The sequence below is a fragment of the Cygnus olor genome, chromosome 1 (genome assembly GCF_009769625.2).
Source record: "Cygnus olor isolate bCygOlo1 chromosome 1, bCygOlo1.pri.v2, whole genome shotgun sequence".
Lineage (NCBI taxonomy): Eukaryota > Metazoa > Chordata > Aves > Anseriformes > Anatidae > Cygnus > Cygnus olor.
Genome location: NC_049169.1, coordinates 116,984,219 through 117,008,997, shown reverse-complemented (window position 1 = coordinate 117,008,997; position 24,779 = coordinate 116,984,219). Strand labels below are relative to the sequence as shown.

Sequence of the window (24,779 nt, the reverse complement as noted above, 5' to 3'; positions counted from 1 at the left end):
TCTAGTGACCCACAAAAGGCACGTAGCAAGCTAAGTGAAAAATCTTCAATAATGGTAAGGAGGGATCTCTGTCTCTTGCTCTGGAATCTCCCAAATGCTGACTTGTTTTTTTGCCATATGAGGCATCTGATGTCACTTTTTTGTGTGGGCGGAAAATGTTGTACAAAGGTTAATCAAGTTCTTTCATCCTTGCTCATGAAAGTAAGCTCGTGTTGCATTTCCAGTAACTAAGTGCATTACTAAAACAGGTTGGGGATTTACTTCATGCATACGTGTGTACCTCTGGTGACTAACTGGACATGTATTTTCTCCCTTCCTGTTAAACTTGCTCAAATTGTTGCTTAATCTGAATGTTCCTTTGGCCTGAGTTCACCCAGATAGGACAGCCAACATTTCCAAATATCAACAAGTAGGCTTCATAGCGCAGTACCAAGGAATCTGTATCTGCCCCACATGCTACAGAAAGCAGCTTTTGAGAAATTAAAGCGTAAAGACTTACATCCCGTAAAACAGCATATTTCTTCAGCCAAGTATGTACGCAGAGATCCTTCACTGAGTATGCATGTGCATTTGAGTGTGGGAAAAATCCCACTGACAGTAGCTTAATACTGAGCAATTGATGATGCATTTTGTTAGATGGAGGCCTATAAAAGCTGGAATCAAGGGAGTCACATCAGTGGCTAGAACACACTAGAACTGTCACAAAGCCTGTGACAGTATTTTTTTCCAGAAAGGCTATTCAACACATGCGTCAGTCTGGAACGGCAGATAAACCCTCTTCCTGACTGAGATATGATGGCTATGAACAAATTGCACTCAGAGGTGCATCTGAAGGTTGAGGAGCAATATACGTCATTTCTGGCTAGCTAGCTCCCATACTGCAGGAGGGTAGGTGTATCAGCACAGAGATCATCACAGCTACCTATCTGAAGTCTGTGCAAGCCAGGAGGGCTCACAGCCTCCCACACTGCCTGCTGCTGCCAGCTTTACCTGAGCTAACAAGTTCAAAGGCAGTTCAGATGTGCCTGCATGAGCTCCAGCAACAGCTCTGCACTAACAGCTGGAGCACAGCATAGACGCGTGAAATGAAGAGTAAGAACAACCAATCTCGATGGCCTGGCAGAAAGTGGGGCAGTGTGTTTCCTGTCTTTTAGCAGGGCTGTTGATGGGAATGAACCCAAGAAAACACTAAGTGGTTAAGGAGGAAGCATCTGCAGAATACACACACAAAGTATTGGCCAAAATTGAGGAAAAAACATGAGGGGGACCCTACCAAGACCAGGTGAATGGCAACACAGCACAAACTGATAAATAAAAGACGACTAACACTAGTAGCAGTGACTGGGAAGTCGCAAACACTTTTCTGACTTTTAAACTGTGACACTCTGGAGAAGGTCTGGATGACTCCAGATGACAGATCTGCAGAAAAACTTCTGTACAGTATGTCATCAGAACAACAACAACAACAAAAAGGCAAATGATATATTATGAGGCATTAGAAACATGGTGGAAAATACATTATAAAAAGCTTAATGTGATACGTAAATGAATAATAAGCTGCCAATTGGGATGCTGCATTCAGTTTTGGTCAGTACATTTATAGGAGATAATACAGTAACAGAGGTGAATGAGATAAAAATAATTAAAATAAGTAGAGGAATGAAGAATTTTCTATATGGAAAGATAAGAAGGATTAAGTCCATTTAACTTAAAGACAAAATAAAATGGAATATACTTAAGGCTGTAATATGATGACTCTAATACAAATTAAATATCCTGTGCTCCTGCTCAACATTTCTCTCATTCAGAAAGTGGAAGCATTACACAATAAAAATCTGTAAGGAGTGATAAAAGACAGCATTTTTTCACACAAAACAAAAAAAATGCTCTGAAACTTTTTTCTAGCAGGATTAAAATGGACTGAACCCTTATAAAGAAAATCAGAATATACAAATTCATTAAGTTCAAGAAATAATTGTCAGTATGTTCTCTGTACCTTCTTTAGCTTAAACAGATCCTGATCTAATACCATATGCCATTTCCAGCATACAGACAGAAGAGGAAAAGGGAAGTAAAAGAGGAAGAGTGGCATGAAAATTATTTTTCTATACCTGAAGGCATTACAATTTCAAATATGGTATTTCATGCCCTGCTGACATTAGATACAATAGTCACGAGTTATTCATGAAGGTAAGATTCACCCTTTTCCAATGGCAAAGCTTCTGGCTCTATCCTTTCATTGCTGTAAGCTATTGAACTTTACACTCTGTGTTTGCATGCAGAGAACCCACTGCGGAGACAGAAGTGAATCTCATCCACCCTATGCCTCAGGCCAGAATAAAAGGGAGGGAAAATTCCCCTTCTAGTGGGAAGAGGAGAAAACATTTTCCTTACAAATGACTTATAAGAAAATAATAATACTGAGAGCTATTTGTACCTGTTTGGAAAAACTGAACAAGTCCCAGTGGAGACAGACTGGCAGGCAGAGGGTTGAGGAAACACTGCAGAGCTAATTAATTTATTACATAAATCCATGGTTTATCAAGTGATTATCACTCCATATAAATGCCATGAGCACAAAAGGAACATGATAGCTTTCAGGAGAATCAACCAGCATCTTCTGGGGAAGGAAGGAACCGGGAAGTATCAAATCTTCAGGAACAAGTGACTCATGACATGCAGCATTTATTGGGCAGATTTTTCCAAACCAGAAGGTCCTCCTTCTCCCTACCCTAAAAAGAGAGAAAAAAAAAAAAAAAAACAAGCAAAAAATCCCCAAGCCCACAAACAGTACAATGAGAGAGAAAAGATATTAAAGAAAAAGCCTGGTCTTTGTAACCCAGTTCCTCCTACATTCATTTCCCACAAACTGTCAACATCCCACAGGAATCTACCCACGTTACACATCACAGCACAATGCTCCCGACAAAGGCATCTCAGCCCATGATGTTTCAGGCAGCCTTTCAAACCGCCTTCAGTGTATCTAGGTTCACCAGATCTGTAATTAGGTGTTAAGTTTAAGCAATCCAGGAATTTATGCAGGGAGATACTTCTTTGGTTGTTCAGCATGATTTATGCCTGCATGGTCTAGCTGGAATGAACAGAGGTTTGTCCCATGGAGAAAATGAGACTTTTCATATCTCTAGTAGGCTCCAGTTCAGTGAAGCACTTAAACATATGTTCAGGTTCATCCCTGTTTAGAATAACATTTAAACAAGCATGGAGAACTCAGAGATTCTCTCAGCTCCATGGGACTAAAGCATGCATGTAGGTACTCTCTGAAACAGACTTTAATATGTAAACAATATCAATAACAGTGTTAATAATAATCATCATAACAACACCTGCTCTGCTTGTCTTTACATGACATCAGACTTCAGAAGTGAACTATGATAAATTATAATCCTAGGTCTTGCCATAAGCAAAGCAGAAAAGGTAATACTGTGAATAACGGTGATTTCTGTCAATACATTTTTGGTAATCGCCAGAGTGCTGTGGGGTTACAATAACCATTCAAAATGCTTCTTTGATGTGCAATTAACTCTATGTGAATATTCCTGCTGATTCAGAGAGCTGATGGCTCCATCATATATTTCATTTTAATCTCCAGTGTGAGGGGTTAGGACCAAAAAAAAAAAAAGTGGAAAAATGCCATTTTAGGAGACTAGAATAGTTTTAACAGAGGAAAGACAAAATATGTATGACAAAATGCAAGACAAAATTATTGGCTCAAATGAGCAGCCGGTTCTATAAAAGACTGCATAGCATGTTTTCAGATGTTTTGCTAATCATTACACTGGTATGTGCTGAAAGAAGTGCTGCTAATGTCTCTTCTCACATTCCTAAACATTTGCCCAGAACGTGAATAAAAACAAATTTGGCAATCAATTCTTGAAGTTTCAGCACCTATAATACCTAGCATAACTGACTAATCTAAACATGCATCTCTGTTTTCACCACACATACCTTAATTGCCACAAAAACTGATTTACATTGTTATCTCTTAGGTATAGTAGATGACTTCCTGCAGTCCCTTCCAACCTTCAGATGAACTTCACATACACTATAAAACAGACAACACATTGTAGGTCTACAGCTTCCAAAGCATTATTAAGACTGGTATTCTGATATTCCATTTATTTTATTTACCTTCTTGTTCAATTGTTAACATTTGTTCACTATTAACAATTTGGAGAAAAAGTAGGAGCATGCAAGCCTTGGTAGTGTTCAAGGACAACTGCCACACTTCCCTATCTGTAGGTGACTACCCAACAGCGCTGTGATGAACAATAGCTAATGCTTACTGTACCGGCATATTTTCTAGATAGTTGTTTTTCAAAATCTAATCTTTATTCACTATTTATTGTCTTTCAAAAAAAAAAAAAAAAAGCTACTTTTTATTACTGTTAATTTTCTGAAGTAACTCAACTGTTGCCATCACATCTGAAAATGCAAGTATTTTGCACATACTATATATATGGGTAAGTATATAAATACAGATATGTGCATATTAAAATACGGAGGGGTATCATAATTAGGATTTTTGCCAGGAAATATTCAAAATAACAAAAGAGCAGACTTAGTGGGCAAAAGAACCATATATCTATACTCGTTCACAGTGCAATTTTTCCATTTGGTCTTTAGTGTGACCTTATGCAAACCACATACTTTCAGGAAATATTCTGATCTTTCTAGTCACTGATTGTGAAGCAACATTTTGAAAGAGGTTTTCAGGCATATTACCAGTTTCTTATTCCATGGAAATGCAGGGGAGGAGAGAAAGACAGAGAAAAAGCACTCATCTCACAAATCATTCAACACAGATACTAATGATACATATTATATCTACTGACTTTTTAACTTTTATGTGTATGTTAATATCAATGTAAGCCAAATAGAAAGAAAAATCATAAAAGCACAAAATCTTTGATGTCTGAGTCATCACCGAAAGGACAGAATGATAACATGTGGATGGTCCACCAGATGGTCCCAAACCTCTAAGCTTTAACCTTTGCTTGAGTGCAACACTAGACCTCAAATTACACGATAAGTGATGGGAAATGTGAAACAACTGTTGCGTTACAAAATTTCTTTAAAAAAAAAAAAAAAAAAAAGCTTTCACACCCTCTCCCAAACATAAACACTTAATTTTGAAAGAACATTCTCATTATTATTATTATTATTATTATTATTAATAATAATTGCGTAAAGCACTTCTGTAGTATCTTGAAAAAAGGTAGGTTACAAGACCAGCCAGGAAGAGTGGATGGACATGCTTGGAAAGAGGATCTGGGGACAAACATCTCTGTGTTGGCTTCCTGTAGCTCCACAACATACTTAGCATTATGGGTTCCCATTTGCTAGGTCCTCTGATTCACCAGCTCAGTTATTGCATCCGTGCAAGCTGCTGAGCAGGAACACAGGGCTCCTTTTCCCCTTGAACCAGGGGTCTGCGGGCAGCAATAGGGAGCACCACTTCTGCAGGACAGGAGAAGGCAGAAGGCAGGAAGACAAAGTGCCCAGACTTTGCTTTCCTCTCTCTTCTGTGGAAGTCAGCCCAGACTATTTGCACCTTTATGGTTTCCCTTAGAGTGGCCACAGATCACAGAAGCCAAGAGGGGAGGGGAAAGTCTCATCGAAAGAAAGGAGGGGGTTGTTGACCTGTTTTTGTTTGTTTGTTTGTTTTGTAAAACTCACAGGGACATAGGAAAGCCAACATAAATTATAATTACTCATCATATCTGCAATTATTAGGAAGATCTTTTCCTAGTTTCAGTCCTAATTATGGTGCTCGTAATTTCTGATTCTTTTTTAACACACTATGAGGGATTGCACAAAGTCTGCCCATAAAAACAAGCAGTGACCGTAAAGGTGTAAAATGAGATAATTACAGTCTGAAACAAAAGAAAAAATGTTGTTATTCAATTCTCCCAATGATAATTAAAACTTACATCTGATGGCCATAACTTCAGCAACTACTTAGGAACAGAAGCTTGTTTGTTGCTCGTCCTAATTTACATTTCTACAACAGTGCTGAAACAAAAAGACCAGTGACCAAATGGAAAATTCTCCATATTACTGAGGCAAAACATGCTTAGGATTTAAATTCCCTTTGCTGCAATACCAGTCTCATTAAGACTTATCAACTCTTCATTTTCATTCACAACAGGTACAGAGGCAATGAAGTTCAGGCTCAAGAGTCTCCTGAAAAGCTCTTCAAGCCCACATGACTTTCTTTGTGTCTGTGGCGTGACAGTGGTGGACTCTTCAGACTCTCCTGTGCAGCTTTTATTGAAAAACTCCATTGGGAAACATGAATAGAAAAGCTGCTTCCATCTGTCAGCTGGAGAAAATAATATTGCCAACAAGGTCCTCCATGGAAAGAGAAGGAAGATCACCACCAGAGCAACACTGTAGGATGAGAGCAGCACTGTAGGATGATGAGGTTCTTGCCCACAGCAGGTATGGCATCTCTCCTTCCTTAATGCCGACAACGAAACACCGATCCTTCATTTTCACGCTTCTTCCTGAGAAGGTGTGATTGGAGGCTTCTCCCATTTACTGCTTTGAGGTCTCGCAGCCTCCAGGGAGGCTGCAGCCCTGCAGTGCTTGGGATGGGATGTCCAGCCCCATGTCCACAAGACAGCAGCCAGCACTCAGGTCCCTGCAGGGCTCCCGAGCCTGACACGCTTTCAAAAGGAAGGAAGTCAGAGCCTGGGCCACGGGGCACAACAAGATACAAGGAGGGCAGGGAGCAATTACAAGAAGTAATCACTGGGTGATCACATCTTCATGTATTTATTTATGTTTCTTTTCAAAAATTATTCAAGGACGTGTTCTTAATCTCAAAGACTCTGAAATATGCAACAGAAGAGTTATTTTCCCCAGACTGGGATACTCCCACCAGCCACAATTCATTACTTGGAGACCCCTTCACAATTAAGCCTTTATTAAAACTTTTCAGAAGAGATAGGAGATGAATTTAGACCAGGTTCTCTCCAGTTTTTGCCAAGGGAAATGCAAGTGCTGTCTGTCCTATGGGACATGTGATTTGTTGCCAATAATTTAACAAGGGGTTTCTCACAAAGATGTTCTCCCTTAATCTGTAATAAACTTCTTTTCCCAGGAGCCTGTGTTCATGTGTGCTCCTGAAGTGGACAGGTGAGAGAACAGGCAATCTGGTCAGCTTTTTTGTTTTTGTTTTTGTTTTCCCTTTTAAGTAAAGACTTCTAAAATTAATTCATCCTAAGAAGAAAGTAATACCTTTTCCTTTAACATCATTAACTCGGCAAGAAAACAAATGGCTCCACAGAACATTAGCAGCAATCAAAGGGCAAGCAATCTATAGTCAATCAAAATAAACGTAACAGATGACACAAATCTGCTTTCACTTACAGTAAATGACTGTATACAGATATCTACATGGGTAAATAGGCTTCTCAGAAGTTTCTTCTGTGGAAGACTCATAAAACTTGGAAATGCCAAATGATATCTTTATGTCCCACTGTGCAGTTGCCCATAAACTTCATGTACATTTACTGTAAAAGTAACATTGCCACTGATTGTTACTGACTGCATGTAAGTCAAATATTTCTTTGAAACAATCGCATAAGGAATACATTTGCAATATTTTAAATAGATAAATGTAACAGATCATAGATAAAATTAAACTAAGCCATTTGTAACTGCATTATTAACACATCCTGCTACCACAGAAGGTATACTTTTCTCACAGTAAGCTAATCCCAGCCACGCTGGACCCCTTTTTACATGTTCTTTTCCTGCATTGTTCCAGCCTATCAAGCACTCAGCATATTGAAGATTTTGTTCAAATAAAGACACTTGGAAATCAGGTTCCCTGGCATTTCCAGAACTTTGGAGTGTTTTGAAGTGTAATTCATAATGCCTTTTGCACTTGATAAAACCTCATGTAATTTTAAAGAAGAAATATGAATTCTCATGACATGAGACATATTCCATGTGAAGAATACAAATTTTGCAACGTGTGGCATAATATCCATTTAGAATGTGTTGCTATTATAGAGAAGGTCACATGCTTGTTTCTGCTGAATAGAATAATATTCTGTAAGTAAGTCACTATGAATCAAAGAGTCTCTAAAGCTAATAAAGTACTGTACAACAAGATCAACAAGAACAGAATAAGGTTTGAAGAGCTGTAAGCATTAAATAGCATGCTAAGATGGAGACAGTCCAACACATAAGGTGTATATTTAGAGTATTTAAGAAACTATCCATCCGTTTTAATTACTTACCAAAGACTTTTTAATGCTACTTTGCAAGAGGTCTTTATCTTACTGAAAATTAGCTCTTCAATAAATTTCTCTTGCCCCTCAGGATGGATCACTGCAGTAAATCTGCACTGATCAAGGAGTATTATCTTTCCCTGCATCTGACGTCTCTACCATTTCATTTTTATAGGTTTTTCTTTGATTTGCACAACTATTTGCTGTTTTTATGCCTATAAGAGTGTAAGAAGAACTGAAGGGATGCATACCTAGTGATATTCAGCATGGCTCTATCATCCTGTTTTTATACTAGCATAAAGCTGGCATAATCCAGTGATAAATCAAACCTGTAACAGCTAATTCTTTGTATCTCAAGAAGGCATAGTTACTCTCTGTTTTTGTTTGGTTGTCTGTTTTAAACTTCTAGTTACTGTCATAGTTGCTTTCATAGTTGATTTTTGCTTTTTTTAATTAAACTTGCTGTTCTATTTCACAAGCTCCTTACATCTTCTGAAAGCCTATATGGCATCCAGGTTACAGAAGGCCAGATTGTCTTAGTTTGGAGAGTATTTGTTTGTGCACAATCCCTGTCAGAGGTATAGCACAGCTGTGGCTTACTAAACCCAAATGCTCACATTTGTTCATCATGTAGAAGAAAACAAAACTGAACTGGCATGTGTAGCATAAGAAGTTTTTATAGGCCAAGTGCAGAAAGACAGTTCTGGCTTCTGGGATGCATGCGTGTACGTACAGAAAGGGTACTTCTCATCATGTCTGGTTTTGACGCTTGCCACAGCAGTGCATCTGACTTTTTTTGACACTGTTCTGACATCTAGGCTGCCATCAGTTAAGACTGTTAAAACTGCAGTTTTGTGATAGCTGTCACATGCATTTTGTCTTCAGCTGGCTTCGTGTGCTTTAAAATCGATCCACAACTCTTGCCATAAAGGAGACTTCTGTTTCTGAAGAGTAGAATGATGTGGACTGAAGTAAGTGGGAACAGAGAGTGGGAATAGAGATACCCTGAACACTTGGGGATGGGAGGTGATCTCTAGGAGGTGATCTCACAGCTAGAGCTCATGATATCCTCTGGACATCTCAGGGGCACTTCCAAAAGTCCTCAAGCTCGTCTGTGTCCCATCTGCTGTGGACCTGTGCTCCTGCCCTGCCCTGACTTCTCCCTTCCACAAGGATGGGTGAGCTCTTGCCTGCACATGCAGCAAGCCAGAGAAATGCATTTCAGCCAACGCAGCTGACAATGAGCACTGCAAAGAAGTGTTGAGCTTTCTGCAAAGTCATCTCCTGCAGTCATTTCACTGCCAGCTCAGTTGAGTCCTGGAGATAGTGCAAGGACAGGACAGGAGTACAGGGTGGGAGACAGGGAACAGGCAGGGCACCAGCAATGCCAACTCTGGTTGGCTTTACTTGCCACTGAGCTTCATCTTCTCTTTATAGTTTTGCATCCCATTGAGTCCTGCCAAGGCAGAAGGAGGACGTCCTGCTCCTCATCCTCTCTCCTCCCCCAGCCAGATGCTCTTGCCCCATTCCCCATGGGATGGCTCTAGCAATCAGACAGCCCTGGAGCAAATCAATATGGAGAATTGTTCCAGTAGAAACTTAACACTGCTCACTGCTCATAAATAAATATGCAAATAAAAGAGCAGTTTGCTGCAGATATGTCAATCTGTCAGCTGAGTCGACCCTAAGGGCACATATCGTCAATGCCAATATGAGGAGGGAGGATACCTGCAGCTGGAGAGAGGGGAGAGGGAACAGGGCCTTCTTTTACAGGAGACGTCAGGTGCCAGATTGACAGAGCTGCTTTAAATGTGAAGGCATGCTCTCTGTGCCTGTGAGTTCTCTGGTTTGGAAGGAGCAGGGCATAAAGGGGGGCAACATTCATAGAGGCAAATTTTAGCTCACCAGGGCTGGTCCTGGTCAAGTCACCTCCTGTAAGCCCCTGCAGAAGTAATCTCTGAACTCAGGAGTCAGTGGACCACAAACAGAAACCTACAACCCCACAAAACTACATACTCACTTCCCTTCACACAGGTAGGACAGCAGAAATGAAGAGGGAGCAATAATGGTTCTCGGTGGCCTGTACAGTTCTATGCAATTACTACCATTCAAATTTACATAAATATTTTGTTTAAAAATGCTAATTTTTATTGTTTACATTTAAAAGTAAAGAATATATTTAAATAATATGCTCTTTTTTTTTTTTTTTTTTTTTTTTTTTTACCACACAGTCCTGATGTTTGCCTTTCACTTTCCCCATGACAATTTGTTTGATTTATTATGACATACCACTAGCCCTAGTAACTACAGGCACAGATCTTTGGCAGGAAAATACGCTATATATTTTAATGCTGTTTTATACTAGACATGTAAGTTTTCAGTCCAATGCAAACCAAAGAGAAAGCCCCTGATACTTGCCTAAATAGAAGAGGTCTGGATAAGCTAATATACATATATGTATATAAGATTTCTGACCATCTCATACTAAATATAAAATTGAAATAAACTTCAAAAAATTAAATTTAATTTTAAAATTTAGATTTAAAATATTCTTCAGAGCAGCTGTTCTGTTCTAATATCATGGAATTTTACCAGGCTTCACGAAGTTCTGTTCGGTTCTAATTTTTCACATAACCAGTCTTGTGTGCACTGGTTTGCAGTGGGCTGTATTTGCAGGGTCAGCTTACCACCTTTTCATGTTACTGAGTTCAGAAAGATTCTTCTTTAAACAATCTTGCTGGGTTATAAATATATCCTGTAATCACTTAGTTGGCTATTAATTAAACTATAGATTTCACTATGGAAACAGGTTCAATTCCCTATATTTAATAAAATGCTGAAAAGTTCATGTGCATGTGTGCTTAGAAGCAAATCAGCAGTTGGTTGTAAATTGACAAGATCAGGGGAGTGAAAAGTGTAGTATGTTTGTTTCAGCTTTATGAAAATCTTAGGTGTCAGTGATGATGTCTATAGACTGTCAGTTTAGTTTACCTCAGTTGACTCATGATTTTAATCAGTGACAAGCTCATGTCCTACATAATAAAATATTGATAAATAATATCTGTGCAAATTAATTATTATTAGTGTACAAGGCACTGCTACATTAATATGTTCCCATTATACAAAAGGAATTTATATAATTAAGATTGTTTATCTGTAGAAAGAATGAGTGTTCGAAGTTCCACAAGATATGTATTGCAAACATCATAAGAAATGAAAAATAAAACTCACACTGGAAAAAAAACAAAGAGGGAAGGATAAATTTCCTTACATAGGCATGATAATGGAACTTCAGAGATTCTGAAAACTCTTAAATCCTAGGCACTCAAATAAACTGTTTCATTTGGTTGGAGTTAGATTATCTTTAAGGTCCCTTCCAAACCAAGCCATACTATGATTCTGTGATTCCATAATTTATTCTTGATTTATTACCCAACGTTAGCATGAAAACAGAGAATGTTAAGTGAGAAGCTCGGTGAAACTTGCAGGATGCAGCATCATCTTATTTACTTTGTTTTAAATCTCAGCTCATTTCCACAAACACACAAGACCGTGCTTTACTTCAAGTTCAGATGGATAGTTTAGGGCAGGTCATTTCATCTCTTTCTGCCTTCTTTCTCTCCTGGAGACAATACACTGATCTTTGTGTTAAAGGATACTGGGATGTAGCATTGAAACTGTTAAGTGTTTGATCATCCCTTTTTGAGCATCACTGCTCTTGCCTCAAGACAAACCAGAAGAGAAGTGATACATAGACACTTTTGTCCAGCTTCCTGTGATCCTACTTAGGACAAAAGTGTTATTAGTTAAAAGGTGTTTTTCACTCACACATCAAACACTAAAGGTGAAATTCTAGTTTCATTAAAGATTTTTTCCCCCATCATCCTCAATGGATCTGGGTTCCATTTGTCTTTGATAGGATTCTGCACACCACCTCATTTCAAGCTACACTTACTGTGTATTTCGCTACATCAACTTTTAAAGGAAACAAACCTCCTCTGGATGGATGTCACACATGAAAAAGATTATGAGAAGCAGCCCTTTCATCCAGAAAGTTGAATGATGGAAGTCTGGCTTAAAATTTACAATGAAAGTTAAACAACAACCAAAACTGTGGATGTTCTTATGACTCTAAAGTATGCATCTCTGTTCTACGTCTGGTTTCCAAAGAAGTATCAGATTTTTTAAATGTTGCTCAAGAAGAACAGTTTATTGCTTTTTCCTGTTTCTGTTTTTCCCAAGCTCCACAATCAAATGAATTAAAGTCATTTGTACAAGGCAGAGTAAATATCTGTTAACATACATGCTGATTTTATGGTAGCATAGAAGGAGCATAGTTTTAACCACACAATGAAGAGCACTCTTAAACTTGCATTTATTTTCATAGCAGCTATGGCATTTGGGTGACTGAAGAGAATTGATTAGCAAGAAGGCTGTTAAACAGCAGTCCTATAGCAGGCACTGCACTGAGGATTATAGGTTTATTTCACTAATTGGTGCCCTCCTGGAGTCTTTATGAGTCAATTAAAAAAAAATAAAGGAGCATTCTGTATTGTGTTTAGAATAAAAGCAGAATAATGCTTTTCCCTCTATAGAAATATCATAGCTGAGCTCTTTCAGGAAAAAAAAAAAAAAAAAAAAAGCCTTGAGTTTTCCAGCCAAATTATTCTTCTCCATATGAATTCTTGCTTGCAGTGCTATATCCTTACCACACTGCTTTAGTGAAGCCCAGCTAGTGTGGCATGCCAAAAACCAGACCTATATCTGCCATGGTAGGCATGATGTTGCCTTCATTGTCCACAGCTGCCTGGGACATGGCAGCTGTGTGCCTTGATGAGAGCAGAGTCCTGGTACAGCCTCAGGAGCCAGCCGGCAGTAGCTCTGCATGTGGGCAGCCAGGCACAGTTTCCACCCCATGGGGACAGCAGCACAGAGACTTGTTATATTGTCATCTCTACAGAAGACCAGTGTGGGCACCTGCAGGTTTGAACCATGCCATGGGAGCATGATGGGATCTCCCCAGCACCTGCTGAGGAGCAGGGACCTCTTGCTAACCAGCTATAGGGAAGACTAAATGGGAAGAGTGGCTTCAGTGAGCTCCTGCTTACATTCTGAAGAACATTTTATCATAGGAGGGTAGAAATAAAGTTCTTACCTCTGTGATTTTAATAAGAACCTGAAATAAGAAGATGTGCATACTGAGCCCCAAAGAACAGTGTTCTTGTTAACACAATGGGCTAAAGGACTACCTGGCTCCAGCCAGCTCCTGGAGGTTTCCAGGGCTCAATGAGCACCACTAGAGGGCTCACAAAGTATTTAAAGGGTTAGTACACATCGTACATACAATACTCTCATTTTACTTTCTGTTCCTCCATTTGTATGCTCAATGTATTTCAGAACTCAGCCTGGCTAAAGCATACACTTACTTCAAATTCAGCTTGACAGACTTTCACTTCCTCATGGGGCCACCACCACGCTCTGACCTCTCCTGTGTAAATAGGCCTCCCACATAAAATAGTTGTGGCCTGATTGTGCTGCTCATTACCCAGTACTCCCTAACCAGAGGCAGCATTCAGCAATAGAGTGACTGCCATCAGTGCTTCCAGAGGAGCAGATGAGTTCAGTGTGTCAGGTGTAGCAATACTAGCTTTATCAGGGTATCAGGCATATCAATGTGTCAGTATGAGGTAACCCAGTGTATCATATATATCAGTGCTCCAGAGAGAAAAGAAGAAAAACCATGGCCTTTTCTCTCATAGAAACAAACAAACAAAAGTTTTATTAAAGATAACTTGAAGGAAGACGTGATCCTAATATTGTACACCTTTCCTAAAGAGGGGATTCATACAGGTTCTGGGACAATAGGCTTGTAGGCATACAAAGATTTCGGTAAATTGCTCATGGAGTCAGGGAAGTTGGCAATCCCTACAATAAGACATGAAAATTATATGTGCCAAGTGAGTGGAACTGGTATATAGTGCTAACTATCCCTAAAACATGCTTCCTCTTTAGGGTCAAGATTTACATTTGTCAATGGGGAAGAATACAAAACTAGTACGATGGGTTTTCTTTTTCCTCTTGTACCATTCATTAGCTCTGAAAACCTTGTTATAACATTCCATGTTGAGAGTAGAAATGTTTTAATATATAGCCCCAAACTCAAAAATGTGAAGGCAATTATTGTGAGAGTATTTCAATGCAAACTAAAATGAATTTCCTTCTTTTTTCTACTCTTTCTTTTCCCTTTCCTCCCTGAAATAGGCTGCCAAGGGAATTATTATGATTACTCTGCATGTTTTGCAGATGGTTGGCTGCTGCATGGGGTTCTCGAGAGAGGTCAACATCCTATAGCATCCAGCTTGGATGCTGCCCTCTACAACAGCTGAGCTGTGGAAGTCCTTAGTCAGCAAAGGATTTGCTGACATGCCTAATTGAAGTTTCTGGGACAAGTAACCTCTTCAAACCTCAGAGTGAAGCACTTTCCTGAACTGAGGCTTGATTCTACTCTCCCTTAAACCCAATGGAAATACTCCACTAGCCAGGAATGGAAGTTGAATGGGTGTGTTAACTTTTTTTTTAATATATATATTTATATATGCATACATATGTACACATCCGTATGCATATAAAAACTCTTGAGGTGCTCAGAAGCCATGTTCAAGGTTGTTTTCAGGAGTCTCAGCTAAACCTCGTAATTTTCATTCTCAGGGATACTAGAGACTAGGGACATTGGCTGTATCATGCCAACAGTGTGAGGGCAGGAAGGTTTCCTGCCTTTTGGCTTTGTTATATGGCATGCAGATAAGCAGTTTGGAGAGTCTCAGGCAGGTGAAGACGGGGAGGTTGTTTGTTTATTTAATCCATAGCCTTTTGGCAAATAATCAATAAATCCACCTTTCTGGTACCACTGCACAGTAAAGTGGAAGAAAAAAGGGACAATACTGACATAGTGCTGTAATACTCACTTGTACGGTCCCTCACTTTCCACATATATGCTAATAATGTGGACAGACTACATTCAGCCTGTCTCTGGGATTGGACTGATTCAGAACCAAAGTAGGAATTGCAACTGCCCCAAAGGCTCTGTTTGGTTAGGATATTACCTCCACTCCTGTTTTTAAAAATTTGGAAGATAAAACAAATTCAGACTTTCAGCCCCAAAGAAGAGTAGAGGATCAGTTGCTGTTTGTTGTCTTGGGGCCAGCCAGCATGCATGGCTGATAGGAAGACTGTGGATTTGGCTCAAGAACAAGTATTGCTAAGGAAGACTTTGCTTCTGCCCAGGCAGGAGTGCTGGGATGGCATCAGCTCCAGCTGCCCAGAATTTGGGAAGAGACGGAGACAAACAGGGCTCTGCCCTTCAAGGTCTTCAGAAGACCAGAGCGTGGCTCCATCTGCCCCCACATGAATCCCAAAAGAAAACTCCAGGAAATCTCTTAATTGCAGAAGTATTGCCATTCAGGACAGAAATGCGTTTCCCTGATACATCTGTGTCACAGGGACAAGTGCACAGAGGTAAATACATTGAATAAACAGGCTGAGATTTGTAAAGGTACCTTGAGTAAGAACTGGATTTTCACATCCTTTAGGTACTTCAAGTCTGTCCTCATTATGTGAACTGTACCCACAAAGACAGTCACTGCAAATGTAGCATTTTACAAGTCTGGGTTTCAGATTTATTGTTTAAAATTATTTTGAAACCAATGATCTCTAATGCAGATATATCTGCTCATCTATGTTAGCAAATCATAGCTTATAGGGTAAAAATCTGGTTCTATGAATCTTTGGCTTCTACAATGCAAATTGTATGTTTATACTAGAAATTGAGGGATCCACTATAGCTTATATTGATTTTTTTTTCATTTTGCACATTTTTCATAAAGATGCATACTACTATTTAAGTATGATGAGGTTAGCATAAACCAACAAAACCAAAGAAACTGTAAGCTAAGATTGATACATTCTTCACTCATGCTGCTGTGCCTAATTATTGCAGGACTGCCAACAAGCTCATGATAATTGCATACTGCAAACAGAGCTGTGGGGGGAAAAAAAGTCATTGTTTTGGGTTCATATTACTTTCACTGAACTTTTCTGGCATGCTTGATTCATATCTCCTTTTAATGTTTTGAACTCATAGATCCTGCAATCTCAGATACAAACCTCCTGATGGAATCAGGAAGAGCAAGGCTAGTTTTCCCTCCAGACTCTTGTCTTAAGCACGATGACAATCTTGTTCCACTTCTTACCATGAAAACATACTGTTCTTGCTTCTTTTCATGAACCACCAATGGCCAACCTTGTTATTTCCAGAAGTGACACAAGCCAGCATTATTTATGTTGGTAGACAGCATGTGAGAAAAGGAGGGGCCTTTGAAGAGCAAGGTGCGTTACACTCAGTGACCACAGGTTTCTGTCAGTCTCTTTTTTGCTGTTTCCTAGAGTTCAAAAGCAGATGCTTCTTTCCATTCTCTTACTGGATATGAGTGTAGTTTCAGTCCCAGAGCAGCAGTATCTAGAAAGAAGTTTAATAATTTTTACTCTCTCATTTTACACACTTTGTCCTTAACCCAATTTAGATGGTCAAAGCACTTTGGGCCAGCGATTTTCATTTGCTCAATATGTACATGGTTCCTAGCACTACAACATCCCACCCCAATGGAAAACATTAAGTGCTTCTCTGATATAAATGCTAAATAATTGATCACAAATCCGTAAACCATACAGAACAATATAATTTCTTCAGCCTGATTTTGTTATGCTATTATTTATATCAGCATACAGTATTGATATAAGAAATTTGTAATGAAGTCCCAGAGATGTTTTGATTTAATGTGGTTACAGGGACTATCATTGCAAGTGGCAACAAATAGCTCTAATGGATTTTCTAGTACCTTGTTTTCATCATCTGTAATAGACTCTAATCTGCCCTGGTCGGAACTGTAGGATGCCTGCGTGTTCTGCCCCCAGACTTTAGCAGATCTATATTTTATGGCCCTACAGTAAAAGTAATTGCAGGGTTAATAACGTCTGTGTACTGCTCCGACTGAAAGCCATCCATTTAGAGACTTCCAGAAAGTCGAGGTGTTTCAGTTGCAAATGCATGAGCTGAGATGGACTATGGTCACACAGCAGGCTGGTTACCAGCCTCCTTTTAATGAGGGTGCATTCCAGAGACCTAACTTGCTTTTCCTTTTCCTTTGTAGTAACACCAAAATAGAAAAACATTGGAAAAGATGGGGTTGAAGTTGAAAGGATCCTGCTCCTTTTTAACTCCTTGTACCAATTCAGAGGAAACCTAGGAACTTGGAGGCCAGCTCAGAAGATGCTGACTGCTAGAGTAGCCACTGAGAGCAGCACACAAACGCGGCTGCTCTCCTTCTTCCCAAAACAAACCCTTCAGCTCCAGCTCACAGTTGACAAAAATCAAGAATCAATTCTGACTCACAGGCTGACCTCAAATTAGCTTTCAGGAGCTGTGCAACAGATCTTGACAATCTCACCATAGGTAAGCAGGAACTAAGGCAATCAGAGAAAAACAAAATCACATTTTTTTTTTAGTGTTGAATGACTGAGTAATTATACTGTCTACCTCAAATGCTAGTGCTCTGCCAAACATTCATACCTACACAACTCTCTGCAGGACTGCCTTCTGCCACCATGGTAACAGCCAGCCCTGCAGCAAGAATTTGGCCCAAGGACCAGGAGAAGGTAACAGGGGGACTGGGCTTTTTAAAGGCACAAAAGCCTTCTAAATGCCAGGTCTGCCATTTGTGCCTCTTAAGACCAAGAATAACTCAGCCTGAATGTTAACAGTCTCTTTTTACTGTATGTGATAAATGCAATAATTCTGCTGTTATCAGAATAATTAATCTTGCTTGACACTCCAGGCAAAAAATCCAATATGCTGGATTCCACAGACATGACAGTACTTTGTAATATTTTGTTATCTTTCCGATGTATAATTAATAAGGAGAGTAGGAAATCCAGGAGAATCAACCAGCATTAAAATAAGCAGAAAACAGAAAGTTAAGATAACTGGAGTTAAGCTGGGTGAGCGTCAGCCATTTCAAAGACGGTATCAATTGCACAGAAGGTCCCCAGCTGAGAGACCCAAAAGATCCAGTTGCAGCTGGCAATAACCCAGATGCCACTTGCTAAATTATCTGAAACTTTTTTTGTCCTAACATGAATTACGTGCTCTTATTGATGAGTCTAATTATAAAGTGCTATTGGTTACACAGAATAGTCCTTGACTGGACAGCTGCAGATGGGGAGAAAATAATAGTCAGACTAGACTAAGAGCATCTTCAGGCTCCCCAAAATCTGTCCAGCAAAAAAAAACTGTTCATGGCTAAGTAGGGAAAAGAGTATACTTAAGTCTCATGGGTAGAGAGTTAGAGAATCCCTGTAGTACTCGTTTTATATTTTTAGAATAGCACCCCAAGATTACAAAAAATTGCCTTGACTGAAACAATGAACATTCTAACTCTGGAAAACCTGCAAATCAAACGGCTACTTCCAAACACTGTACTTCTTGGCATACAAATAATTACCTCCTCCCTAAAACACACACGGTATCATTCTATGTCCTTTTTTCCCCAGGTTACTTGTTCTGACACTGCACAGCTGACCACACAAAATTTGTTGCAAGCTTAGTTCAGCTTGCAACTTTGAAAATAAGCAAAAAAATAAGTTTTTGGTTGGAGCCCCTACAAGGTCCAGCAGGGGCTGCCTCTCTGCTGCACCTTCACTTGGCCTGGAAACAACCAAGCTGCTGTGGTTCAGAACCTGCCCTCAGCAGCGCACTCACCAGCTCATGCTTTGTTGAGTGACAGCAAAACTTTTATGCCTATTTTCAAAAAGAACTGCATCATTTCAGGACGAGCTGCTAAATTACATCTTCATTTTGCAACGTCCCCAGCTGAATGCACCAAAGTGCGGTTCTGTATCGTTTCAAATTGCTCATGAGGAACCGGTGTGCTGGTACATAGACCTGATATGGGACTTTGGGGGATTAGCTCCTACATATCACTAAGAAACAAGTGAACTCATCCTGAAGAGGAAGAATATTCTGCTTCTACAGCTTCTGCAGCTGAAACACAGAGGGAACAAACCAAAACGCAGCTCTGGAATGTAAAATGAGAATATGTGTGCTTGTGAGCTGCAGGTTAAATTCAGTCTTCTGAGGCATACAGTCAAGATCGGGGAAAAAAATTATACCTTGTCTAATCAGGCCTTGTTCGCTAGGTTGTGCCATAAATAACAAAAGAAGAGTGACAGAAGTGGCACAAACCAACGTGGGGGTAAAGGTCAAAATGGGGGCCAAAGGGCCCCAGGGCCAGATGTCCCCAGGAGCTGCACATGCCCCTGATCAAGCTATGGGGCCACAGGCACACAGCAGCAAAGCTTTGCCGGGCTCATCTAGCCCACCTTCCAAGGTGTGCAGACCCCCTCACTAGAGGAAATGGAGCAAGAATTGTGCTTAGCATATTATATATAAGCAGGAAAGATGGAAAAAAAAAAAGATCTTTATGCTTTTCTAAGGGAGTTGCAAGGTTGTTTTATTGCCTTCTAATTCTCCATTTAAAAGCATTATTATTACCAAACAGGAAGATTTGGTTCCAGCAGAGCCTACTACTGAGATAGCCATGTGCCAGTCATGGGAGTAGGGCACTCCTGGCCAGAATCCTCCTTGCCCAGCTTACACACACAGGCAAGTCTCTTATGAGCTTCCAAGAAGCTACATAAAGAACTATGTGGAGAAGAATTTAATTGTGTTGTGAATCAGAGAAAATGTGATCCCTAGGGACAGACAGTCCATTGTGGTACCTTGGCATGTCCTCACAGACTTAGGCTGAACAGCTTTGTATGTCAGCAGGGTCTGGTCCCATGAACATCTAACAGGAGATGGGAGGATGACTGTAAAGGAGGTGATAACTAGGGGGGGGGGGGGCGGGGAATGTTTATTAGGAAGATTTTTGTGTTCTCAGATCCATATGAAAGGGTGTACTATAGAGAAATGTAGAAGTGACATAATTGATCACTTGCTTTTGCTTACTAACCAAAGCCTTAATTCATTATTTCTGTATTTCTCATAAAAGGCTGATGATAGAATGCAACACTTTACGCAATTTCGGTTGTCACTGACGTTAGCAGCTTGTACAGCTGTATCTCACAAAGAGCCCCCAACCCAGATATTGCCAGTAAGAAATGTGCCTAATACACTTCTACAGAGAACAGACTTTATTAAGACTTATTTTGTTGTGAGCTTACAGATATCCTGAGATGTTCAAAATACATTGTGCAACAGACCAGGCCATTCTCCTATGGTCTTTTGTTTCTTCTAGTCCCTCAACCCTACTTATTTTTGTAATGTCCATTTCACATCCCCTTCTCTTCCAGAGCTACTCAGATTTTATGGCTTGGATTAAATGCATTTGAAGTCCATGCTGTTGCTGAGCAGCCTTTTAATGATAAAATTTGCCTTACAGCTCAGAAAAGGCACTCCTACTCCCGTCTCCTAGCCATGCTAGCTCCAGCTTTTCTTGCATTGGCTCTTGAGCCTAATGTGGCCCTCAGAAAGGCAGCTCAGCTCAGCAGCCTGTCCGGAAAGCAAGCCAGTAAGCTGCTTGCTGATGGCCACAGTGGCCAATGCTGGCCAAAGACTAAGGTGTCCATGGTGACTGTGGCCATTGGCCTGCCACAATGCTGCTATGCCTTGACCCCTCATCCCTCAGGTGGCAAATAGCTCCTCAACTACAGCCCCAAGAGCTGGTGGCAGCTCCCCAGCAAAGGCACACACTGCATCTACCTCCTGTCCTTGAGAATGGGAATTAAAAGATGCAACAGAGTGGCTACGGACTCACCACACATGCAGTGAACCTTACGTGGCTCACAGCTGGAGCACGGCAACGTAGGTTCATGCATACCACTACAGAGGACCTCTGCTATTCCTTCAGAGAAAGAAAAGGGTTATTTAATTGTATTTAAGAAAACAATACACCGTCTTTTCAGCCAGCCACTTCTTGTACAGCAGCAGTCACTGAAGCAGAGCTCTCTTGTACTATGAGACAAGACTAACACTGGAAAAGGACTAGAAAAAGGGTTGAGTTGGTGTTTCATGCCTCCTCATGGACTCTGCTGTGCTCCTCTCGATGTCTCAGCTCCACCTGCTATGAACAACCCCTTTTTGCTCAGAGGTTTTCTGTCTGTAGATTATTGCAGTGGCCTTGCTGGAGTTTGTGGGATTTCAGACTGCTTTTTATTTGTTAATTTCCTTTCTTGTATTCTATTTTTTATTGTGAAGTCTTTTATCTAAATGCCTCTCCAATGCCTACTTTGCCTAATTGTACCTCTCCTGTTCCCCACCCTTCCTTTTTAACACAAACTTTGGGAGGAGGATTCAGGAGAGGAGGGCAGTTGCTATTATGCCTTGCTTTTTTCCCTATCTCCATTCTTTCTTGGCTCTAAGAAGAATATAAAATTTCTCAGTTCCAGTAAAATACTATCCTTGACCCATATATTTTCTGTACTATGTGATATTTACCTCCAAAGTGTGCTTCTTATTTATCTCAAATTGAAGATTCAAACATTATTTGCTTTCCAAATCCTACATCTCCTCAATTTCCAGCGATCTCACAATATAAATACTAATAGGCACATGAAATAAAGTTAGAGGAAGTCAGTACACTTATATCAGGTATAGCTCTGTGCAGCAGGACTGAAATTGACCTTTTTATGACTTTTTTATTTCTTAGTGCTGATTTGGGAAATGCAACCTTCTACCTTGCTGGAGTTTAGCAAAGGAAATCAGTGACAACAGGAACAATATGATCTCTTCTGGTCATCTACCACCTTTTTCTTGTGGAGATAGCTGAACATTTCAAATACGAGTGGACTCAATGACTGTGGAAGTCAATGGAAATCTGTCAGCAGACATTAATGCTCAGACCCTTAATTATCTCTTTCTTAGCTAAGACAAAAAGAACAAATTCCACAATCTATATAGCAGGTCATAGGACATTAGGTGAATGGCAGGATCTTTAAAAGAGTTCTCACGATCTCTGTGACACCCAGCTGCTGGTGTGCACATCAATCTGTTTTGTCCACCCAGCAATGTAATTTTTCCTCAGCCACCTTGCCTCTCTCATTAAAGATGGCCCTTAAGTCTTAATGGAGTTCTCATGAAAATATGCAAAACGGGATCGCTTCTGCCCTTCAAAGCTCCCCTAAAATGAAATGCATTTTACAGTCACAAGGTCTATCAGACACCTGTCAGTGGTTAGACACATACATATGATTACAAATCATCATCTTTTCCCTAGGAGAAAGTGCTGTCAACAGTGAGAGACAAATAGAACTCCCAAATAGCATATTTTCAGTAAACTTTGGGAGACTGAAGAGAAGATTTGCATGGACTCTGCCTGTACCCTTGACACATCTCCAGGGACGCCTGTGCTCCCATGCCCCAAGGTGTGTTGCTAGTGCTTTCAAGACCTATTGCTTGGAGATAGTCAAACATGGTGCCAGGGAACCAAAAGCCCTGGAGCTCTAGATCTAACTGAGCTCAAGCTCTGCAGCAGAGAGCTTGGAAATTACTGAAACCTTTATTTTAATGGGGTTTCTTTGGATGGCTGTGTACCTTATCCTGGAAGCAGGGATGGGTTCTGAAACTCCTCTCTAGGGCAGCGGACGTGTTGGATGATCCAGCTTGTCAAAGGCTTAGGACACTCCAGATTTGCTAGTACCCAAATTCAATCATTCTGAAAGCATTTTTTCAATGTTCACAACTTTTGCTTGTTTTTGGCTAATAAATGTGGTGTAAGGTTTATGGACTTTTATTGGGGGGGGAGGGGGGAAGGGTCAGGTTGTTTTTTGTTTGTTTGTTCATTTGTTTTGTTTGGTTTTTCAAATAGCTTCTTGCAAACTATTTTATCCTGTGGTTTTCGCTGTGAGAGTTGCCCACTAGCCCAACCACTGATGGCTACAATATTGTCATGTTTTTCTGCACTCATTTTGTTGTCTCTAGCTGGTATTTCTTATTGTACTGTTTAATTTGTAACAGGACTACCCTTCAGCTTATTTGTGTACTGAGCTGGCCACAATAGGGCCCTGTTTCATAATTGTGTTGAGGTAATGCCCAAGGCTCTCAGCAAGAAATAATAATAAATGACATGACACAACTGTGCTGAGTCACACCTTTTTAAAGCCCAGCTCTTTCTGAGGGGCACAAGAACATAGATAAAAACAGCCACGGACAGCAAAGAGACCCTTCTGAAAACAGCTCCTGGTAACTCATTCAAGTCAGTGGCCATAACGAACAATGGCACAGCTGTTAGATAAATGGGATGCTTACAACTGCACACAGAAAACCTAAAAATTTCAGCAACGAAACCATTAGCCTTTACTACATGAGTGGTACAGGACCTGCTGTTTCAGTAAAGCTCTGCTGGGTCACATAAAACCTGTAGAGAAAACACAGAGAGGTCTGGCATCCATCCATTCCTCCATCTGTCTAAGGGCAGCTGGAAAACTAACCCAATCAGTCCTCAGACTTGGAGATGCTCTAACACTGCATTGCAAGCCAGTGTACGAGAACTGTTACATGACCAATGTGTTCACAAGCTTCAGTTTGCAATGAATGCCTTCTATCATCTTTCATTAACAATTAAAATAAAAGCGCTAATTTTTTACAGCTGTTTCAATTATTTCTGCTATATTCAGGCTATATTCTCCTGAAATACTAAAATCACAGATCATCAGTACCACTTCTGGATCATCTCATCAGCCTTTGATCATATTCAGCACAATCCTTTTTACAAGGAATTTCAAAACTATCTCATTCCAGTTTTCTATCACATTCCAGTGGCATCAGTAACCCACAGCTTCATGCAAGACAACATAAAACATATTCTGAAGAATACATGTTGTATATTCAGATCACATCAGTAGACACAAATCAGAACATAAGTCAAAGACATCACAGGCCTGGAACTAGTGTGTTTTTTTTTTTTTTTTTTTTTTTTTTTTCTAGGGCTTTGTTTTGGGTAGTGGTTTTTTCCTGCACTAGGTAGTCCTTCTAATTTGTTATGACTTTAAGAAAAACAACCTAGGAATGAAGGAATTAGATTAAGTCCTTCGACTTAGTTTCCGTGATCTAATACTCCCCTCATGTTCCAACACAGCTCTGTTCCCTGCTGATGAGGTCAGGGCTGAGGAAGTCTCTTAGAAGGTGGTTTCAATTCAAAGGCAAACTGGAGACCACTTCATTCCTGAGACTAGGTATACTCAGTTTGGTGCACTTGTAGGACAGCCAGAAACTGTAATGAGAACACTGGAGAAACCAACTCTCCTTGGATATAGATCATCAATAATGATCTAGGCAAAACTGAAAATAGTTCAGAACATGCTGCCTCACCAACTTGCATTGTAATCTTCTAGTGTAGTTACTGTGGACCTTGTTTGTGGTGATATCTTGAAATAGCAATCAATACTTGCCAAGGGCATGCTTTC

General features: G+C 40.1%; 1 long non-coding RNA gene across 11 annotated transcripts in view; it reads right to left on the bottom strand.

Moving 5' to 3' along the window:
* Positions 1-1,529: 1,529 nt before the first annotated feature.
* Positions 1,530-24,779, bottom strand: part of LOC121064164 — a 77,448-nt gene continuing 54,198 nt past the window's right edge. For 9 of the 11 annotated variants that reach the window (XR_005816364.1, XR_005816361.1, XR_005816360.1 and 6 more), the window contains one exon: positions 16,136-16,779. This is a non-coding gene — a long non-coding RNA (uncharacterized LOC121064164). Of the gene's footprint in view, positions 2,733-3,966; positions 4,064-8,587; positions 10,257-16,135; positions 16,780-24,779 lie in introns of those variants that run through there. The other 2 variants (XR_005816362.1, XR_005816363.1) reach the window with 2 other exon arrangements.